At 33.7% G+C, this 5,882-nt stretch overlaps 1 non-coding gene across 1 annotated transcript; it reads left to right on the top strand.

The window, feature by feature from the left end:
- The first annotated feature begins 352 nt into the window (after positions 1-352).
- LOC121978909 lies at positions 353-459 on the top strand. The gene has a single exon (XR_006111235.1). It is a non-coding gene; the product is annotated as a small nucleolar RNA R71 (small nucleolar RNA).
- Positions 460-5,882: the final 5,423 nt, after the last annotated feature.

The raw sequence follows: 5,882 nt of genomic DNA on the forward strand, positions 1-5,882 counted from the left end.
GTTTAATTTGAGCTCTAGACGTGTAGAAATTTCTCCTAATCGGAAAGCTTCATTCTCATTTTTTGAATCACTACAAACTTCAAAACATGTGTTTATAACATTCACTGGATTCACTTTTATCGAGTCAAACCTCTTTATGAGAGCATCCATCTTTGCATAAATCAAGTCCAAAGTACTTACATCATATTTTCTAGCAATCTTAATTTAATTACTTCGCTTTGATATCCATTGATGATGATTAAATGTCACACTCTTAATGATCTCTTTATCATCACCAGCTGTGAAATCCAAAGAGACCTTTATTTGATAATTAATTTCATTGTGAAAGATATGGATGACAAATCATTTTTCAAGTCTATAATGAGGGTACTATCTTAGAAGTCCTTTAAATTTGTCCCAAACTTCATATAAAGATTCTCCATTTTTTTACATAAACAATAAAATTTCTCAGATGAGAAGTCTTGCTTGGAGGATAAAACTTTCCAAGAATCATTGTTCGCATTGCTCTCAAGTAGTAATACAATTGGCACATAGAGAGTTGAGCCATGCTTTAGCTCTATCCCTTAGTGAAAAACCAAACAAGAGTAGTCTGATAACCTCTACTGAAGCCCCATTCACTTTCATAATACCATATATTTCATAGAAAGTTTCCAAATATTGGTTGGGATCTTTAGTGAATCCTCCACCAAATTGATTTTGTTGTACTATAGAAATAATAACATGTTTGAGTTCAAAATTGTTGGCCTCAATAGTAGGTATAGTTATGCTAGACCTTAGGCCCCTAGCATATGGTGTTGTATAGTCCTTAAAAGGTTTATTGGCCATGGTAGATTGTGTTTGCTCTTCTTCCAATTATCTTTATAGATTTTTTTTTTCTGAATGTTCTATCAATCTCAGGATCAATAGGTAAAAGATTTCCTACAAGGTTAGATCTTCACATGCAAATGAACAAATCTCAACTTCTTTCAAAATAGAGTTCTAAAAAAAGAGTTATTAATAAATAATAAAATGTAAAATTTATGAGAAAGAAAATTGCATTTGTAGAACTATTAGCATGAAAATAAATACAAAATTTATTAGCAAAAAGAAAGAAGTCTAGAATAATTAAATCACAAATCAACAAATGTTAAACTAAAATAATCCTTGATAATTATGCCAAAAACTTATTATCAAACTGCAAGTGCATGGTTTTGTTGTCAAGTAATAAAATATCGATCCTCAGGGGCTGTTGATTGAACACTAGTCAAGTTTGTAAAACAAGTTATTTAGATGATTGGAAGTTGTTTAAAGTCAAGTGCACTCAAGAGAATGAGAACAAGAGTGAGAAAGAGAGAGAGAGAGAGCAAGAGATCACTAGAAGAAATCTAAATTTGGGTGAAAATAATTCTAGGATTTCAGTTTCACTATGATGCTAGTTGATGTTTTATATTTTGTTCACCTCCTTACCTCCATGTTTACGTACTTGTGGGGATTCTAACTAAATTACTGGTATAAACTAGTGAAGGTTACATCGGAGTATTTACCCTAATTTCAATGCTATTAAATAAAGAAGTAACACTAGAAAGTCTAATTAATGGGATACCCTCTGTGATTCTATCACTAGGGCCTCCTAATCATATAGTTTAGATTATATAATTCACTTGCTAACACTAAATTGGGATAAATCTATTAATCTCTAATTAGTTATCCCCTTGTAGTAAATTGACCTCCTTTCAAAAAGATCACACTAGAAAATCTGCTTAAAGGGATACTCTCTATCACTAAGGATTCCATGATCATACGATCTAGATATTCTCCTCTACAAGATGAAAAAAATCCTCTACAATCCATTACATCCAATTGCATTCACAACACACACATTCAATCAAATAAGAACAAAATATAAACATATCATAAAATAAGGAAATAGCCAAATATATAGTTCACACGCTAACATCACATCATACTTATTTCCTACATCCTAAAATCTAGAAAATATACTCAATAGCAAAGGGAATACAATCAATAGACAAAATGAAGAGCATTCTACACCAAATCCCAAAGAGAGAGGAGGAGAATGCTTATCTTTGCAATACCAGTCTTCTCAGATGAAATCCTTGTTTGAATTATCGATGGATCATCAAAATCGGTCTTAGAAATGGATCCCTTAGGTTTTCCTTGAAGAGAGAACCATCCTCCCCCAAAAAAGGGATTTCAAAACCCTTTATAGAGTCCCCACACAAGCTTGTCATGACACAACATGGTCGTGCCTTTTGACCTGGCCATGCAATGATAGTCTCGACCAAAGTTGTGAGTTGAGGCACGATCGTGCCTTTTTGGCACAGCCGAACCATGGGGGATGAGCTAAATTTCATTAGGAAAAGACATGGCCAAATCATGATGCATTCGGTTGGAGGCTGGAAATTTGTAGACAAGGCACAACCGTGCTTGGGAGGCATGGCCAAACCGTGTAGACTTCGATTGAAGGCATAGCCACAATAGAGGGGGAATGACTATGTTTGTGAGCCACGACCATCACCTTGTTGATTTTTGTAACTCTTCTTTCGCCTTCATTCTTCAATAAATTTTGCCCGAGGGAATCTCTTGTGTCTTAGGACACGACTAGTACATGCCCCTTGTCTCCACATCTCACTCCAATGTCCAATATGCATCATTTTTGCTCCAAAAAATGCGTCTTATTAATCAAAATACAAAAAGAATAGATTTTGAACTAAAAGAGTAAAAGCGGTAGGATCATAGAGAAATATGGTGTGCAAGTGTAAATCAATCATGCTCATAAAATGCATACAAATATACCACAAATAATGGTTAGAAACATGCATAATTTACACGCATCATCCAATTGACCCATCAAGTGCACTGCCAAATAAACTCATATGATCTTCTGTCTAATGTCTGGTCCTTCAGATCCACTAAGACTCCTTGCCTAGTGTCTGGCCATCCTGGCCCACTAAATCTTTTCGATGCTTAATGTTTGGTCTTCCTGACCCATTAGGACTTTCTATGTAAAGTGACTTGCACATTTAGCTCATATATTAAATACATAATGTCTAACTTTAAACTCTTTGTCATATATCAAAATACACGTTCGATTATCAGTGTTGACTGCACCAATAATGTGAACATTGTTATCCTCTAATGGTGTAATTTGAAAATTCCTTAATCTTGGCTACTTGGTTAGGGGTGGTTGCCCAGTAGATGATCCTATAAAGAGGATAAGATGTGCACCTTTGTGGGATAGAAGTAGAGACTTAGGAGAACCTCTTCTTCAAATGTTGTCACTACTCTGATTTGGAGGAAAGTTTGAGGATGGTTCCACATGCGGGATGCGATATGCACCTATGGGAGGATGTTTCAAGTGTTCAAGTTGAACTATCAAGGGACTAGAGTCTTGGTCAGAGCTTGACACCTAGCCATGACATTCATGATTCATCATGTGTGGTAGGCCATAAACTGAAGCTTGTTTTAGGGTGAAAGGTTAGATGTAGAGAGTCTATATAGGAAAGTACAAGCCCATGTATGCAGGTACTTCAATATCTACTCAAATATGATATTCTATTAGTCATGAGTGCTATCTTAGGCCTACTTGTAGATTATTTTGACATTAACATAGCTCACTTATAAAAAAATCTTAGCTTTAGGGATAACATAGGTGTAGGGGGAGCTTAGACGTAGGCCCTAATGCTTGGTAGTACATTTAGTGAATGTGAACAAGCATTTTATTATTGTTATTGGTTTTCATAACTTAAGCATATTGTCAAACATAAAAAGGGAGGAGATTGTTGATGAAATCATACTGCAAGCAGTCTAGTGCAACATTGAGTTTAGATATTTGACAAAAGATTTAAGTTAGGTATTGCCCTGTATTTTGATGTGTGTGTTTGAGTGTGTAGAAATTATAGGAACATATTGTTAGTACAATGAAAGTTGTTTGGATCAAAGAAGGGGATGCAGTCTTGCAAATGAAAACTCAGTTTTTCTTACTAACAATTTAGCAAGGGCACACACGCATTAAGTAAAAAAAACATAAATACATAAAAGAAAGATGCTAAGTACTTTTACTTAGTTTATAACTAACTGGTTTCTAATCCAAAAACTATTGAAGATCCACTATCTTCTCCTTCTTAAAAATATCCTAGAGGTGGAGAAACCTCTTACAACAATAGAGCACGAGAGAACAATTGAGAAGCAATTAATATGGAAAGTAATTCGAATGTGTGTGTCTACAATTGAACTCCTTGTGTTTATTTATAAACACTATGCAGAGTGTCGTTAAGGCATGTTCGGTCAACTAATCGATCTATTCAAGCAACTAAAAAAGCTGTCTTGGCAGGTTAGCTTTTATCCACGCAACAGTCACTTGCTCGATTATTTGCTTACATGGCGAATCAACATTTATCGGCTCTAATGGTCAATTTCTTGACCGTTTGATACATGTCTTGTTGATGTGGTAGACTCTCTCATCCACACAACAGGCATTACTCTCTGCTGATGTGGCATTTGGTCGATCAATCTATAGGTTCAGTCAATCGATCCTTGCTTTTGGTCATCCGATCCCGCTGGTTCGATTGACTAGATCCAACTCCTTGTGCAGCTTTATTTAGCTCCATCCTTTTCACTTTGGAGTACTCTTCTACAGTACCTAATCCCTCGAATGCACTGAGCTTGTTGTCTCTTTTCCTATTCTATCATTCTCGCTTACCATGTCTTCTGCAAAGGCTCGTTGTCTCCGATGCTCCTCGTTCTTTTCGGTCCCTCGAGCATACTCTTCACCATACTCTATCGGATCCTAAGCATACTTAGATACACAAGTTAGAGACATAGCACACCCTAATTTAAACTTAGTTTGATAACATATCAAAACAACTGTGGCTCATATTTAAGGGTTTTATAATCTTCCCATTTTTTATGTTCGTCAAACTAAAAAAAATAGAGTTTAAAAATGGAGTAATGCACATTAGGCTAAATAATAATGAGCTAATCCTAAGCCCCCAACCCCTAATGTTTCTATTTCTTCCACTTTTGACAACAATAAAAATTGAGATTCAAAGAAAAATATGGTAAAAATTGCCTGATTAATAGAAAATCTGAAATAATTCCAAAATATGAAGGATAATATTCTCTATCACAAAAAATTAATTTTCACTAAAAATTTATTGTAATTAACTTTCTAATTTTTATAATAAAAATTTTCTTTAAACAGTTATTAAAAATTATCAGAACGTCCAAAAATTATGAACTTTTACCTACTGATAGAAAACATGTCATATTTTTACACAAAATCCATTTTTATAAAAAAAATTGTACAGAATAATAATGAAAAAAAAAGATTTTACTCATGCATATTGAGTTAACTATCTTCATATTCAGGCACCTAAAATAAATTTTTACTTACTGAATTTATCAAATATTTTTTAGAGATAAAATATTTTAATTATTTTCTAATTAAGCCCCTAGAATTTTGAAAATTATATTATGGTCCTTCTCTTCCAACTTTTGTTCTTTGGATCTTTAATAAATTTAAATTATCTAAACCAACTGAAAATTTATCTAGACTTAGTTTTAATGAATCTATCTAGTTCCTTAATCTTAAGTTTTCATTTGATAATCTTTCATATTCTTCTTTTGAGCATGAATTGTCTAATTTATTTTCTTAGTCTAATTTAACTTTCTTCAATTCTATGTACTTAGTTTTTAATTTATACTATGAGCTAGAAAACACTTTAATCACATCATAAAGTTAATATGATGACAAAAGTCTTACCTCATTTATCGTGTCAAAGTTGTTGATTGAGGCTCCCTCTACACTATTGCTTTCTACTATTGATAAGTAGTTATCTTCTTCTTGATGAGTCGTTGTCATTGCAATCCCCACTATTTGT

The sequence above is a fragment of the Zingiber officinale genome, chromosome 4B (genome assembly GCF_018446385.1).
Source record: "Zingiber officinale cultivar Zhangliang chromosome 4B, Zo_v1.1, whole genome shotgun sequence".
Classification (NCBI taxonomy): Eukaryota; Viridiplantae; Streptophyta; class Magnoliopsida; order Zingiberales; family Zingiberaceae; genus Zingiber; species Zingiber officinale.